Below are 17,821 nucleotides of genomic sequence, written 5' to 3'. Positions count from 1 at the left end.
ATACTGCCAACATAAACAAAAGAAGAAAACATATCCCATTCTGTGCAGCTTTCAATGCAAATCAGAGAATAAGAATATGAAAAGGGTCCATCAATCACAGACAGATAAAGGGGAAAGAACTCAGGTGGATGTGTCCATCTCTTGATGAAATTAATTAACCAAAGTGCTTACTAGGGAAAAACAGGCCAGATCTCCAAATCCTTTCCAGCAGCTTTGTGCTACAAAAATTGGCCGGAAACGCTAGGTAATGGGACAATGGGGGATTCCCCAGCATAAGGGGTAGAAAGGGAAGTGCACTGTGCTGTGTCAGTCCCCCTGCCAACAGAACAGACCGTAAGAAACCATTTCTGCCATTGTAACTTAGCAGCCTAATGAGAATTGCATTGTTTACTCAACAGCTAAATTTAGCCCATGGATAGTATGGGAACTATATTAGTCTAGGAAATTGTTGTTTTTTTCCCCCACCCCGTTACCTATTTATTCTGTTGGAGGCCCTTCTTAAGTGTTCGTATTTTGAGTCAATATAGAAGGTCATCAAAGCTACGTGTTTTGACAAGTCCTCGCCTCTGCATGCATTTGGGAAGGTTCTTTAGGTGCCTCCCAAGTCGAGAGATATAATTTGAGTGGAGAAAATTATGGTTCATAAAGTGCTCCTCTTAGGTGATGTGACTATGCTTAGACCACTGCAGGATGGCCTACACTGAGAAATGCATATTTCCATACAAATTACAGTATACTGCTGTCAAGAGATCAATTAGAATGTCTGAAACCAAGACCTCTCAAATATCTCCATTCAGTCTGCCATTCAAACAAGATGAGAAATACTTTCAATTGGTGTAAAGAATTTGAACTCTTTCAGAGACTGTGTAGAGACTGTTGGAAAGTAGCATTCCCTGGAGGGCGGGACTTACAGAGTTGGTAAGATCCAACAAGGGATTTTTAAGGGTTCTGCAACCTAACACTTTGTCTCCTACCAAGAGAGAATTACAGAACCTGCTGAATATTGCAGAAAGTGTGATAGATATTTTCATTGGTCACCACGGTATAAAACTCATTGTAACAGTTACCTGTAAATCAATCAACGTGATCATCTTTTATCTATAGACTCTTTCATGTGGAAAAGCACTTTACAGATTGTGTTGTACATACCAGAGGAATTGCTACACCCACTGCTGAAATGAAATATAGCAATTGTTTAATAGTGCACAGCAGCATTATACAGTTGTTGACAGGAGATGAATACTTTAACAAACTGAAACTATGGAGGGATATTTTTAAGACAGCAGAATAGAATATCCCCTTCTCCTGTGAAAATTACTATGAGATCTTTAAATGACTAAAAGTTGTCAAGACTTCTGTTTGGCATTTCATACAAAAGATAAATCATCTTGATGAAAGAGAGGTTAAGTTCCTAGAGTCACAGGGTCCAATCCTACACATACTGTAGTCAATGGCAAAAAATCCCCTGGATGTCTGTGATGCGTGATCAGAGACCCAGATTGAAGCAAGTTTAATTGAAAATCCTGTGATGTCTCAGTGGGTCACCTGGAGTGGAATTTGTGCTTCTGCTATCTCTTCCAAACTACATTAGGGTTTTGCATGCCCTTAGAAATGCCCTTGGACTGTCGGGAGAAAATAGAGAGCATGACTTGAGTGCAGAGGTTGTTTAAACTTTAGAGAAATCTGACAGGTAGGAAACTGTCAGCAGAGAAAACTGGTAGAGGTTTTGAAAGCTGCTCTATGAAGAAAAATTCTTCTTCATGAGCGACAGGCCTGTTAATTACGGATGTATACGTTTATCAAATGAAGAAGTGATTGAAACAGAATTTAATGTCTGAACTGAAAAAGCCACTAAAATAAAATGAAACTGATTTGTAGTTGAGTCCTTGTGATTGTATTTAATAAACTTAAACATACATTTTACAGATATCAGTTGCTTGAAATGCACTACTATATTTGCACCAGTAATTTTTGACCGAAGCACTGAGTAACTTAAAATATTTTTGTGCTGTTTTTAGATGAATATATACTTCTCCTAGCAGTCAGGAAAGTGTTTTTGACTAGTAAGACAATATTTATTCCCTGGCAAACCAGTGCTTTAATATTAATAAATCTGTTAATTTAACAAAATCGTTCCTTGTAATTAAAAGCATTAATTTTAAAAAAACAACCCTGATTTAAAGACAAGGTTCCTTTTCACTTTTAAATGATTTATTAGGTGTTAGCCCAAAGGCAGTATTAGAGAAGTCTCTCATAATTATTTCAAAAAGTACTGAATTCTTGGGAACTTATAACTCTTGTAAATGAGTTCCCTGGTGGAATGTTAATGCTGTCTGGGGGCACTGCATTTTCTCATTAATTTATTATACATCTTCTCGCAGCATTTGTTTGTAAAGGAACTCCTGATCTTCATGGCATCATAAAGGCCTAAGGCCTGACACTATTCTTGCATGAGGAGCAGAGTCCTGCTCCCATGGACACAGGAGTAGGCCCTAAAATAAGTGTAGGTTTGGTTTGTAATAAGGTAGGCCAAGATTTTTAAAGTGATTAATTGCTCGGTTTTGTTCAACATCTTTATTAATGATCTGGAGGATGGGGTAGATTGCACCCTCAGCAAGTTTGCGGACGACACTAAGCTGGGGGGAGTGGTAGATACCCTGCAAGGTAGGGATAGGATACAGAGTGACCTAAACAAACTGGAGGATTGGGACAAAAGAAATCTAATGAGGTTCAACAAAGATAAGTGCAGAGTCCTCCACTTAGGAAGAAAGAATCCCATGCACAGCTATAGACTGGGGACCGACGAGCTGGGCAGCAGCTCTGCAGAAAAGGACCTGGGGGTAACGGTGGATAAAAAGCTGGATATGAGTCAGCAGTGTGCCCTGGTTGGCAAGAAGGCCAATGGCATATTGGGCTGCATTAGGAGGGGCATTGCTAGCAGGTCACGGGAAGTGATTATTTCCCTCTATTCGGCATTGGTGAGGCCGCATTTAGAATATTGTGTCCAGTTTTGGGCCCCCCAATACAAAAAGGATGTGGACAAGTTGGAGAGAGTCCAGCGGAGGGCAACAAAAATGATTAGGGGGCTGGAGCACAGGACTTATGAGGAGAGGCTGAGGGAACTGGGCTTGTTTAGTCTGCAAAAGAGAAGAGTGAGGGGGGATTTGATAGCGGCCTTTAACTACCTGAAAGGGGGTTCTAGGGAGGATGGGGCTAGGCTGTTCTCGGTGGTGGCAGATGACAGAACAAGGAGCAACGGTCTCAAGTTGTAGGGAGGGAGGTCTAGGTTGGACATTAGGAAAAAGTTTTTTACTAGGAGGGTGGTGAAGCACTGGAATGGGTTACCTAGGGAGGTGGTGGAATCTCCATCCTTAGAGGTTTTTAAGCTACGGCTTGACAAAGCCCTGGTTGGGATGATATAGCAGAGGTTAGTCCTGCTTTGAGCAGGGGGTTGGACTAGATGACCTCCTGAGGTCCCTTCCAACTCTAATATTCTATGATTCTATGATTCTATGAAAATAGGCTGGGATGAGCTCTTCACCCTGTTTCAACCCCTTTACAACACTGTAGGGGCTGGAGAGGCATAAAGGGCCCTCAAAAAGTCTTGATTCCAGCCCAGGGAGGATTCCCCTAGAGCAGGCACTGAGTAGGACCGTTCTAAAACTGCCTCTAAGGACCTTTCACAAGTCCTGGCATGCTGGGGGCAGGAGAGGGAAAATAGGAACGATGTGCTGGGGGCTGAATCATGGCACCCAGCACTGCAGAGATTTGAGGCAGTGCTGTAGTCCATGGGGCTGGAGGAGGAAACTGCTGTAATTTAGCTGCTCAGTCTGTCCAAATTATTCTGGGGACACCAGAGCAGCCTAGGATCAGGAGGGTGCAAAAGCAAATTAAAGCCAATTTAGCCCATCCTCCCCCCTAGGCTGTGAGCTCTGTGCTGCACCTCTTAGAGGCACAGCACAGAATTCCCATCCCTGGGCATCACTGTGGATAGCAAACAAAATCTTAAATGGTATCAAAAAAGGAATAAAGAATAATGCTGAAAATATACAGTGCCATTATATGAAGCAATGGTATGCCTTCACTTAGAAATCTGTGTTTGCTTTCGGGTACTCTGTCGTAGAACGGACATGGCAGAAATAGGAAAGGACCAGAGAAGAGCAATGAAAATGATTAGAGGCTTTGAAGGAGTTCCATATGAAGAGATTATGAAGATTAGGATTATTCAGCAGGAAATGACTAAAAGGTGACGACGTGATACAAGTACTGATATGCAACATAATGAATGATCGTCATTTGGGCATCCCTATGTATTCTTTCTCGTAATATAAGAACAAGAGATGCAAAATGAAATTAGAAAGCAACCAATATAAAAAGAAAGCAAGGACATTTTGTTATATAACACTGTGGAACTCATTGCCACAAGGTGCTGGTTAAGGAAGAACATAGGATTTGACATTTGTATAATAATTATCTAGGATTTACAAGGAGTATCAGTCCTAATTTGTTTGAGAACATAGTGTTTGGATTAATTGTTAGGAAGAAACTTCTCCCATAGGCATGTAATTGCACTGGTGTCCATTCTGGGGTCTAAATTCCTCCTTTTCCAAAGCAAGTTTCTGGTCTCTACTACACTAAACGATAGCAGATTAACTTCCCATTGATTTGGATCTGGTATGACAATTCGTATGATCCAAAATATATTATTTTATTTTTTTAAACAAACTCTCAGGGTTTGTTCCCATTGCAACTAAGGGTGTGCTGCTGTGGCTGCACCAGTATGACAGCTTAGCACCAAATGTAATAAGAGTTCTATCTAGCTTCAGTGCCACAACTGAAAAACAAGGTATGTTTCAAGGCTGGCATTGGCTTCCCTGTGTTGCAGAAGCTGAACGAAGTTTTTACATAGTCTTGGCTCTTAAGTACAAGGCACTAAAGAACAAAATTAAATTGTGCATGGCTGTGTGCAGAGCACCTAGGACCAGATGGTGCAAGTTCCATGCACCATCTGGTCCTGAGTATGCAAAGGAGAGGAAAGGGCAAGGAGCCTTCCTGGCTGTTAAGCTCTACTCCCATGTTAGTACATTTGCTGTCCCTGCACGTCTACACAGTGGCAAGCAAAACTGATTAGGTGCACAGGGCCATGCCTGCTGCACCCTCTCTTACATTCTGTAGAGTTCAGGTACAGTGTCTACCAGATCTCCCCGATGCCAGCACATCTCTGCTCTGCCCCACAGGCTTGATATAAAACCCATTGAGATTAATGAGTCTTTCCGCTGATTTCCATGGGTAGGCCCTTTGGGTTCACGGCAGTTTCTAAAAGGTACAACCGAGTCCATTAAGTGTTAGGACAGCAAGGCGTTGTCAGCAGAGAATGGAGGTTGGATATATCTAAGAAGGACAATCACTGCCACTCAGGTTAAAAAAAAATGGTGAAACATTATTAGATAATTAAAAGCACATACATATGCATTGACTGAAACCAGTCCAATACTTAAGAACACTCATTTTGAAATAGTCATGTAATTTTTAACTCTTTCTGATTAGCCGGTGAAGTAATTAGCTTTTAATTTTTTGACAGACATACTCACTATGTGTAAATTGAAGAATTCAGTAATTTAGGTTTCCTGATGGAATATTCTTAGTCTAACATTGTATGTTTCAGCAAAGTGTATGTGGTATTACCTCAATTAAGTTATACCCAGATATTGGAGTTAGTCAAATTTAAAAAAAAAATCCTTTTTATAGACTTATTTTGCACAATTTTATAACTTTTAATATGATATTAGAAAAAAGAACATTGTGATACTATTTTTAATGGGGCAATTTTGTAAGGTAGTTTTAAAATAGAAGATTGGGAGAATTAATAGAAATTAAACATATGAGAGACCTATGAAAATATACTAAGGCGCCTGCATTAGTGTTCTATGAGAATCCTGTAATTGGTGTATCGTGCCACAGGATGGCAGTGTATTGTAGGAGATAGGCTAAGAGCCTGCTTCACAGTCTCTCTATGGGACTTTGCAAAATGTGCTTTTATTAATTTCTGAGAAACTGCAGTTCATGGCCACTCACAGTAAAGATTTGGTTAAACAGATGCACAAAGAACCTAAAAACCCAGGAAAATGAAAGCAACTTCAGGGGGATTTATTCTACAGTTTCTTTTGAAGACTAGAGTCTCTGATCACACGACCATTAGAAGGTTTTTGGTCTTGGCAAATATAGTTCCAGGTTTTTGCTTCCATTGAAGCCAACAGCAAAACACCCATTATCTTTATTGGGAGCTGGATTGGCCCATAATGGGGGAGGGAAAGGAAAGAACTCAATTATGTTGTATTTTTAAAAGAGTGTCTAAAATATCAGTGGTGGATCTAGATTTCTGCATATGGCTCTGCTTCAACAGTTGGGGATTCTGGGTGCTTCCGTGGCCACTCCAATGCTGTTCTGTTGAGGTGAAGAAAGGAAGGAGTATTGATTAAATCACAGCCAGAGGCAGGGGATAGTGATAAAAGAATGGCTGAGTGCTTGAAATATGATCTTTGTTAGTATTGATTAAATAATAAGAACTGCTGGGGAGAGCATTTCCTGACAGCTGATGTCTAGTAGGTCACCCTTTACCTTGGACATCAACTGCCAGGAAATGCCTTCTTCATTAGTCCCTACTGCTCTTCTAAACTAAGAAAATATAAACAGGGAAAGAAATTATATGGCAGATTAGCATTAGCATTTACTTATTTCTGTTTGTTTTAAAACACATCCAGTTGCAGCTCGCAGCATGGGTCCAAAACAATTAAATAGTGTCGCATACAAATTAGGACAAGGGTTTAAAATAAGTAGGATGACCATATTTCCCAAAGGGAAATGATGGGACACTGCATGGGGCTAGTCCGAGCTCTCTCCTCCCCCACTTGCACGGGACTGGCCCGAGCCAGTCACCCGGGCCACCTTCCCCGTGCAGGGCTGGCCCGAGCTGCTAGCCCAAACCCTGTCCCCCCCACCCCCTTCCCATGCTCACCGAAGCACTGCTTACTCCCCACCTGAGCCCTGCCTCTCGCCCCCGTGTAGAGCTGGCATCACCACTTGACCCCCCTAGCACATTCCACCACACCTCACTTTTTCGACAAAAGTGGGCATTGTCCTGTTTGCTTTTGCCTGCTGATCAAGTTGGCAAGAACAAATGGGACAAATGCCCACTTTGGGGGGGGGGGGGGGAGTTGGGATAGCTGGGACAGGGCTTAAAAAAGGGACCATCTCAACCAAAACGGGACATATGGTCTGTCTAAAAATGATCCTACCATCCGCACGTTCCTCAGGTCTCTTCTGCCATCCAATGGGATCCACTCAGTCCACACTCGCAGGAAAAAGTCTGGGAGAAAAGATGAGCTTTGCAGCAGGCTCCAAAGATCCAGACATTTGGGTTCTGGTAGATAGCAGGGAAGCAAATTCCAGTATTAGGAATCCTTCACTAAGAACATCATGCTCCAAACCCGTCCTGATTAAACCAAGGGGTTGTTAGAGCAAGAACCCCTGTTGATCTCAACAGGGGATGATACTAAAGAGGAGAGAAGCCATCTCTGGGGTAACCATAACCTAAGTAATTTAGGCTGAGATTTTCAAAAAGTATCTAAGGAAATTAGGCACACAATTGCCATTGAATTCCAATGGAATTTTAGAGTTTAGCTCCCTTTGCCACTAGAAAATCCCAGTTTTAGGGCTTCATAGGTTAAATGCAAGGCCTTACTCCACTATAACCCCTTTGGTAAGAGCTGAGATCATACTTCCATTTTAAGAGCCAGATCTTGGTCTCCAAGTACAACCATGCAAAGGAGACTTGCATGGAATCTGCTATGGCAGCCCACTGTGCAGCCTCTATATGCAGGTTTCACCCAAGGCCAAATTTCTTCTCCATGGGCTCGCTGAAGAGGTTGCCACTCCACAATATGCAAAGGGGGTGTTCACTCCCTTGTCTTGTCTCTCAACACCCTGCCACTTCCTGTGCAGTGGAACCCCACTGTTTCATTATCATTAGGGCCTTCTGAAGCTCTCCTCTGCCCAGGAGCGATTTGCCCCTAAAGCCCCTTTTACGTTACTGTTACCAAATATTATCATTCAGTCTCAAATTTCTAATGGTTCCTGTCAGCCAAAAAGTGATTTATTTTATTTTGAGTATTACAAGTTTTACATCCAATTTATTATTTTTCTAATATGAATTAATTTGATTCCAAGAAGGAGGTGGAACTTCTATTCACCTAATAAGCAATGTTTAATTTCCCTTCCCCCTTCAAGCATGTGACTCAAACGATATTTTCTATCTTTTCCAGAGTGCAATGGACAGAGTTAGATTCTCAAGAGAATCTGCTTAGCTCCCAGATAGTGAGTAAAATAGGTGGCCAGATTTTCAAAAGAGCTCAGTATGTTGGGTGTGGAGCACTCCAGAAAACATGGCTATTTAGCCTCAGTGAAGGCAGCTGCGTTGGAAGTGACTGAAGAAGTTTGCTATAGAGATGATGGAGTTATGAGTCATTAGAGTGCATCTCTTCTGGATGTTTGCAGATGTGGATTTTGGAAGGTGAGCAACTCTGAATATTAGTTATTTTTTCAATGTGTGCATATCAAAATATTTAGTGCCATTGTGGTTATTTATTTCTCTAGCATTAATCAGGTTATTCAAAGTGCTTTTTGTTAATCAGATGGTGAACAAAAAATAAAAACAATCCTAAAAGTTAATCCTGGGACTATTTGAGAAATACCCAGAGAGTCTGCTGCATAAACATAAGACATAGAAATTCCCACTAAAGGGAAGTTAAGCATGCAAATGGTCTGCAATTGGAAGTGCCACCAGAAGGGGCAAGGGATGTAGGTTAATTAAGGAAGAACATAAAATATGAAAAGGTATATGAATCTGAAAAATGGCCCTGAGCCACCTTCCAGTGAAATCAATGGGACTCTTTCTGTGACTTCAGTGGGTGTTGGGTCATCCATAAGGTCCCTCAGATATTTAGTATTGTTATGTTAGGATTGGGCAGTCACACACCTCATTGAAGCTGTTGGGCATAGTAGCTGAGTTCCATTTAGGCTACACTAGGGAATAATTAAATGCCCCTTTGTTTAGTAATAACTGAAACAATCAAAAACCATCGCCCAAGTATTCAACTGTATGCAAGTTAGGCCATTGTTTGGGCCATGCAGTCCAAGGAGTTTCCTAGGGTCTGATAACAAATGGAGGGGCAAGGGATTTATTTGACTGAAGCTGTGTGAGACCAAGAACCACCACAGAAGCAAAGAGAGAATGCAGCAAGGAAGCCAGACAGACAGAGAAGTATTTGTAGAGTGATGCTGAGAGAAAGAACTGTAGGGAAAAAGTGCTGGCTGAAAAGAGGCTTTGAACTGTGAGCAAAGAAACACTCATGATGTTTGATTCCCGTTATGTTCAGGGTAACAAAATTTTATGTACGTTCTCTGTAAATAAGTAGGATTGCACCAAAGAAATACCTGCATCCACTATCAATTTCTCCTCTTAATAGATATAATCCACAAGTCTCTGAAAATTGTCTGACCTCTTAGGCCTAAAAGGGTAACAATACCATAGAACCCTACAAAAAAGAAGAAAGAGACCCTTGAGGTCAATTAGTCCCCTGCTTTTGCCAGTATAAGATTGCTCCTTACAGGATATTTTCTAGTGGTTTGTTATGACAACATGTATCTGTCCAAAGTGATTGGTGCTTGCGCAATCTCCTAGATGTTACTTTCTGCAAATATTTCCTCATAGTCACCATAAATATTAATTTTTAAAATTTTACTCCATTATTCATAGTTATACCTCCTTGAATGACACTAGATAATTCCTTGGAGTTTATGGGCCAGATAAACTAATTTATACCAACCGAGAATCTGCACTGACTTCAATAAAGCTGTACTGATTTATATTAACTGAGAATCTAGCCCTACATCTCTCAAATATTTATAGGTGGTATCATATATATCTTCACACCACAACCCCACATTCTTTAGCCACTGCTTACTGAAAATAATTAAATATATGTAGTTTAATCTTTCCTGGTAAATCAATTCCTCCAACACCTTAATTGTTTTTGTTGCTCTTCTCTGAACTCCCTCCAATTTGTCATTAGACTTTGTTACAGTCCTAAAGGTTAACAAAGAGGACTTATTCCTGTTTCTCCATTTCAAAGTCATCTTAATGTAGTTGAACAAATAATGCAGTAACATGAAGAGAACAGCAGGTCCAGCAAAAGATTAAAATAGCATGATTCTGAATAAGCTATAAACTTAATAAATAATAAGCCAAAAGGGCAGCAGAAAGACCAGTAAAATAGTTATATTGAGAATCAACAAAGGCAAGTGCTAAAGCACTCAGTAGCAGAAAAAAAATCTAATCATTTTAAACGAATGAAACCTACAAGATCATACAAGGCCACTAATACGAAGAGCAAAGGATACATCTAAGTTAAACGAGAGCTAGGACTCCTTACTGTAGACACTAGGGAAGTTACTTAGTGGGAGATTTTTCAAGGGCAGTTAGACAGCTCACTCTTATTGACTTTCAGTGAGAGCTGGGGGCCTCTGCTGCCTTAGTGTCTTTGAAAATCTTTTCCTGATCCAATAATGGTGTATGAGGAGGTTTGAGTTGAGTTTTTCCTATGCACGTAGCTACATATTAGACTTAAGGCTCTTCTAGCTTGGCCTAGGGACGGGCAGGATGCTTTTTGAAAGCACTGCCCTAGGTTGGGGACTGCTGAGTCATTGCCTGCTGTTAGTGGGAGCTCCCTGAGAGATGACAAAAGCACCTTTTGGTGTGTGTCTGACTTGATACTGGACAATCAAGTGTGACAGGGAACATTTTCTATTACATCATGCAGCTGTGTCCTGTGTTGCTCCCCATGGACTAGAAACCACTGGAATGTATAATTAGGACATCAGAGTTGAATTATTGTCACGGGCATAGGAAGCAATAAAAGATTAGCACAGCTAGCATGTGAGGGAGAGGGAATGATGTATAAGAATTAGCTGTGATAAAGATGTGAGACACAGAAATATGGATAATTATCATTACTATTTAACATTTATATTGGGATAGCACATAGAGCCTCCATGAGGTCAAGCCTGTGAATGCTAGGCTTTGCGCAAATATATAACTGAATTATTTTCCCTTGTCCCAGTCACTATCATAGTTGCAAGTAAAGGTTATTATCATGTCATGTAGTGACAAGGGTTGGTATCCACAGACTCCAGCAGCTATTGTTACATCTCACAAATTAAAAAAAAATCAAATGTAAATGAAATATAAATCACCTAACATCAATCATCTCAAACTGTTTAATCAAACAGAAATTGAGAGGTCTAGATTGAAGCTAGGGTAGGCAACCTGAGACCCACTAAACAGATGAGATCATTCTGCCTCTTTGTCAGTAACTGCTATCTCTGAACCTCAAGGGTTTTCTGATCACATGGCTACTTTTTGTTCTCCAAACCTTTCTGCAGTGGCCTGGTCAGCGACTATGGTGGAGCCGTCATCTGGAGTCTGTGTTTGCTGCTCTGGGTATTTTTCATTGTCTGTGACTAAGGCAACACACATTACTTCTGCCAGCACAGGAACACTGCCAGTAGCATCTTGGATGGCCTCAAGAAACAGAGAGCCAGTGGCCTCCTTCATTTTGTTTAGACATATTCTGTTCCGCTTGTTGGCCTGAACTACTGGGATAGTTATAGTGTATGACCTTGGTGGATATGGTATAATTGTTAACTTGGCAGGTTGCAAGACACTTTCTGGTTGGAAGCTAACATTCTTTCCCACTTGCAATGGAGGTAACTGTTTGGCATTCTTCTAGCATTTCTTCTTTTCCAGTTTCCTGGCTTCATAGCGCTTTTGTAGCTGCTTCAGGCTTATTTGTCTCTGACTCAAGAAGCTTTTAGCATTAAGTTTTCCCCCTTCTGCTCACAAGTCTTTGAGCTGGTGATTCTAATAAGCCATTGAGAGCTGTGTTGTGATATTCTAACAATAGAAACCCTTTGACTCTGCCAGTGTTTGAGTTTTGTTTATAATCTTCTTTACCATTTGTACTGATCTTTTGGCTAAGTCATTTGACAAAGCAGACTGAAGGCTTGATGTGGTGTTCTTGAATTGATATAGCAAAGATGTATTTCTCTCTATAGTTCCCATCTTTACAATCTCTCTCTCATATGAAATCTTCACATCTCTAAGTATTTTGTCACACACCTCTCTACCCCACCAGTTTCTGATGTAACTTTTGAGATAGGGTGAGTAAAACCAAATAAAATATTCCAGGTGAGGGTGTCCTCTTGATTAATATAAGACTTTATAATGTTATCTGTATTATTTTTCTATCCAGTTCTTCACACTTCCGAACATTTTGTTTGTTATTTTGATGGCTGCTGACTATTCTGTTTGCTGCTTTAATGGCTGTTGCACATTTTGCTATTCACAATGACACCAAAGTCTTTTTCCTGCATGATTGAACTTAATTTAGAATTCAGCAATGTGAGTGGTTCAAATTACACTTTCTAATGTATCTTGCCTTACATTTGTTTGCCTTGGAAGATCAAACTCCTAATTGCAGTTTGTGTGCAATGTGGGGGCAAGGTTGTTTATGCAAAAATATATCCTTTTGATTATTGCAGTGCCTGCTACTTTAGTCATGCATTGCTTTAAGTCGGTATTAGTCTCGAAGATGCCAAATAGACATTCCCCCTCTAACCTGGATGACTTTTGGAAAGACTGATTGTCTTAAAATGGCTTGAAATCTCGGCAACCTGTGCAGCTCTATCTTCCAAACACTGGACCCAATTCTGTCTTCATGCTGATATAATTTTGGAGTCAGTGAAATTGCTGCTGATTTTATGTAACTGACTGCAGAATTTGGCCTATTCCTTAAATTAGCTTAACTTGCATCTTGACTTTGTCAAGGTAAAACAGCCACATCTAACAGAGCAAAATAATGGATAGCAGCAACATCATCCATCACCTCCCAGGCATATAAGGCATTGACTGCTTATCAATTTTTTGATCCTCAACTATTTCTACTGCCATCATGAGCTGTGCCCCACGTGTCATATATCATAAGTGGGGATGGTAAGAAAATGGACACTGACAACAGTATGTCATATTCAGCAGTGGATTGACTGCTTACCTGGTTTGACAGTGGCACTGAAACAAAGCTGGAGGCCACTTTGTTTGTGCATAAATGGGCCGAGGAGGTAGTGTTAGGATCCAGATTTATTATAGCGTTCACCTTTCAGGATGAATAAGGGATTCAATAATGCAGAAATCTCACATGATTTTGGGACAAATTTGCAAATATCTCACAAGGTCAGATGACCTTAGGAGACTGCAGTTAACTTGAGTGATTTAAATATAATTAAAGCAGGGATGATCACAAGAGTTTGTCTGTCTTTGTGGGTTCACAATCTTGTGAGGCAGATATTCTTGTGAGATTTTCAATGCGACTAAATTGGAACTAGAAATTAAGATGCTGGCAGTTTTGTGTCCAACAGGGAACCAAAATCATCAGGTGTGTTGGAGCTGGAGATGCAAAGTTAAATCACTCAGCACAATTGTAAACTGATTCAGATTTGACAATCAAGTTTAGGCCCATCTGCAGTCATTTGGTAATAAGTAGATTTCCATTTCTTCCTTTGCTTATGCACTTTTAATTCAATTTACAAATTGACTGTAAAGGGAGTCATGCAGGGCTTTCTGAGGGCAGAACTGGGCACTGTGTGAACAAATTAGATAGTTGGAGAAGAGTTTCTAAAGATGACATCACATTATTCTGAAGATGTCCTTGACTGCTTTGGAATGCTTAGATAGCAGCAGTAGCCAGGAATGTTTTTTATCGTCTGCGTTTGTCCAAGAGGTTGCAATCTTTCCTTTCACATCTGGACCTTGCCATAGTTTTCTGTGCCTTTGTCACTTACAGATTAGATTAGTGCAATGCACTGTATATTGGGTTGCACTTTAAGATCACCTGGAAAACTTCAGCTGGTATGGAATGTGGCTGCTCACTTGTTTAAAGATGCTGTTTTTACCCTAAAAAGCTCTAAATGATTTGAGTCTGGATTGATTCTGAGAGCACTTTTCTCCCACACTGCAGCAGTTGGGATAACCTGAGAGGCTCGGACTAACAGCTCCCTGGTTTAAACAAGAGTGAGCTGGAGATGGACTCTTTACCAAGGGGTTCCTGACTTTGGCACTTGCTTCTCCTGTTGAGCCACCAGCATCTATTGACCTTTGGATCACACCACAAAGTTTCTGTGTTCTCCCAGTTTTCCTGTGGAAATGAATGAATGAGTGAGAGGGGGTGAGGGAGAACCTTTTGTGTGGGGATTTAGCAAGGATTTTAGTTTTGAATGTTGACCCAATTGTTCAATGTGTAGATTTTAATTAATTTTGTACATATGCCCAAAGCTTTGGATGGGTGCATTTAAAATCAAATTCAATAAATAAAGACTGTGTTTGAGATGTGGTGGCCCCACAACTTCGGGTTTCTCTCCCAGTTGTTGCAAGCCTAGTCTTGGGATTTTGCCACTCAAAGTCTTACTTACATGTGTTACGCAGACTTAGGACTTGTCTACACTTACCTTGGAGATTCGGCGGCAGTCGACCGGAGTTACGCAAACTATGCAAAAAACTTGCGTAACTCCCGTCAACTTCTGTGCTTCTGTTCTGCGCTCCATCTTCAGTGCACTGCGCCGACAGGAACCATGTTCCCATCGACACAGCACTACGCCACTTGAGGAGGTGGTCTTAATACATCGATTTCTGGATCGACTGAGTGGGTCTTCATTGACCGCTCAGTCGATCCAGATAAGTTGATCTGACAGCGGCAAATTTGCTGCCGTCAGTGTAGACATAGCCCTGGTTACATGTGTCACTTAAGCTAGTGGAATTGCATTACATAGTGTTGCGAGTTTGTGTTATGTAGGAGAAGATTATGATACCCTGGCTCACGCTGAGAAATAGCTTAGTTTCAGAATAGCGTCACCGATTTCAATGGGACTACTCATGGAGTATGGTACTACTCAGCAGGACCAAGTGTATCAGAATCTGGATCTAATATTTTAATAGGCTCTGTGTATAGGTGCATTGGGATGGAGGCCATACAGGCAAGCGTGACAATTACTGTCAGACATTTTGCATTGCAATATAAAAATATAATACTAATGCATTATTCCCTTTCGGTTATGTTAGTTGTAAATCCATGTTTAGCCTCTGCTTTGCATTCTAAATGTACTCAGATCCAGGCGTATAAATTAAATCTGGCATTTCTGCAGCATCAGAGTGCATGTGTAAGATTATATTATGCTGCAGAGCCAAGGCAGGGAGAGACAGCCTGGCTGGCATTGATCATAACCTACATCAAAAGACAATAATCAGATACATATCCCTTTAAAGGCTCACATTATTGTTTCCCTCTCTTCCTACTTTACATATGTGTGTCTTGGAAAGATACCGACATCTTTCAACCAAAATCTGTGTGGGTCACCACTGCTAGCAAATGAAACACAGTTGGTAAAATTAAATGAAGGGCTAGCTAATCTGTAAGATACCTTTTTTTCCAGTTTTTCAAAACTGGAAAGATACTGTATATCCATTGTATATGTACTCTCTGATCTATCTATTGATCGATCAATAGATCTATCTATCGATCTATTGTCCCCACATCACCATAGTATCTGAGCACCTCACAATCTTTAATGTACTCACCCTCATTATATCTTTGTGAGGTAGGGAAGTACTGTTATCTCTGTTGTACAGATGGGGAACTGAGGCACAAAGAGACAAAGTGACTTGCCTGAGGTAACATGGCAGTGCAGAGAAATCCAGGTTTCCCAAGTCCCAGGCTAGTGTCCTAACCTCTGCACCATCCTTCCTCTCTAATGTTACATAGTCAGTGTAAAAACAAAACAAAACAGGGCTGGGGTGATGAGAGGAAGGTTCTCTGGGGCTCTGCCAAAGCCTTGAACATCCTTCCCAGCCAAGGCCAAACCCTAAGGTGTGCTGAGAATATGAAACTCCCACTAAAGTCATTAGGAGTCACAGGAGTTCAGTCTCTCCTAGGATTTGGCTCCCAAGACAAAGCTCTATTACGAGGACACCAGACTGGCTGATGTAAAATCCATTAGTTTCAATTTAGCCACTTCTACTTGGTGTTAGGGAGATGTATTGTACTCAAATGTATTAACTGCAATTTACTGAATTGTAGGCAAGAATTCAATTATAAATAGTTGCTGTGGGCGATTGGGAAGAAGTTGGAGGGCTCAGGTGGCCTATTTTGGACTGGGGAAAAGGAAGAGTCAGGAAAAGGGATGGTGTAGCGGGCTTCACTCGGGGCTGGCAGCCTTAGACTGCAGCCAAACAATCTCTCCAAGCCTTGAGGCGGCTCCTCCATGGAGTCTGGGGCCCAGCAGCAAGCCACAGTTTGTCTTCCCCCCAGAGTCCTCAGGGATCTCTCAGGCGGTCGGGGAGAAGAGGGAAGGACAAGGGCACCAGACCCTTTCTTTCCACTGAGTCCCAGCCCTGGGCTCCAGGGGAGAGAGGCGAGGCGTGGCTCAGTCCCTTCTGGCTACCACTCTAGATCGGCCGCCCCAGACTGCTTCCTACCTTCCTTGATTCCCTTCTGTTTGGGGTGTGGCCCCAGCCTACTGCTTACACAGTCTCAGTAGTTCAAGGTGCTGCTGGGCAGGAGAGAGGCTTCCTTGTCACTCTGAGTCCAGTTGTCTCCTCCCCTCCTTAGTCAGGGGGAAGAGGGATCCCAGCCAAGTCCTACTCACAGTCCCTGTCCTTCCCTAGTATAGAGTGTTTATGCCTCAGCAACTGCAGCCTATCTACCTTCTTGCAGCCAGGCTCTCCATAGGGTTGCTAATTTTCGTTGGACATATTCTGGGAGGTTTCATCACATGAAATTGTCTTTAATTCCTGGAGATTCCAGCACAATCCTGCAGGGTTGGCCACTTTAGTTCTCCTCCATGCTCCCCCCTCCTGGGTGCTGAAGCGCCCTTCTGAGGAGGTCCTCCATAGGTAGCATGCCTGGCAGCTGCTGAGGGGTGGGGCTTCTTGGCCCAATATTGTGCCACCTCTCCTTTTACCTTAGTGTGAGGTCTGTAAACCCCATTATACGCCCTTGCCCTCAGGCTGAGCACCACAGGGTCAATCTGCAGCTGGGCCTCCTTCGTCCCATGAAACGGAGTCCACGTTCTTGTGGTCACCTCCCTCTTGATGCGGTACCTCAAGCTTGTATGACTGCAGTGAGAGGTACCAGCACATAATCTGCAGGCAATGCTCTTTCACGGAGTTCAGCCGTTGGAGGGGTGCATGATCCGTCACAAGATGGAATGGCTGTCCCCATAAGTAATAGTGCAGTGCTTCAATGGCCCAATTTACTCAATTTACTGCCAATGCCTCTATCTCTATCACTGAGTAAGACACTTCTGAGATGGACAATTTCTAGCTGAAGTAAAGGACTGGGTGTTCTTCTCCCTCCACTTCTTGGGACAACATGACCCTTAGGCTGACATCAGAGCCATCTGTCTTCAGGACAAAAGGTTTAAAAAAAATCAGGGTGGAACAGGACAAGCTCCTAAGTCAGTTGATCTTTTAATTTCTTGAAGGCCATGGTGCTGTCCCAAGACCACCAGACTTTCCTGGGTGCTGCGTCTTTCATCAAGTCTATCAGTGGGTCCACAATCAGATAATTTGCCTGTAATAGCCCACCAATCATAGGAAGTGTCATACCTGCTTCTTCGTGGTGGGTTCAGAGCCTTTCACCAGAACTTGGACCTCTCC

At 41.8% G+C, this 17,821-nt stretch overlaps 1 protein-coding gene across 1 annotated transcript in view; it reads left to right on the top strand.

Moving 5' to 3' along the window:
- The window catches only part of HSPA12A (heat shock protein family A (Hsp70) member 12A), a 139,749-nt gene that overhangs the window by 23,690 nt on the left and 98,238 nt on the right, over positions 1-17,821 (top strand). The window contains exon 3 of the mRNA XM_067561295.1: positions 8,322-8,569. The gene's annotated coding sequence lies outside the window, so the exon portion shown is untranslated. The remainder of the gene's footprint in view (positions 1-8,321; positions 8,570-17,821) is intronic.

Source organism: Emydura macquarii, unplaced genomic scaffold, assembly GCF_026122565.2.
Source record: "Emydura macquarii macquarii isolate MOO-44397 ecotype Brisbane River unplaced genomic scaffold, CSIRO-AGI_Emac_v2 contig_2372, whole genome shotgun sequence".
Lineage (NCBI taxonomy): Eukaryota > Metazoa > Chordata > Testudines > Chelidae > Emydura > Emydura macquarii.
The sequence above is the reverse complement of the archived record's forward strand: the minus strand, read 5'-3'. Positions and strand labels throughout refer to the sequence as shown.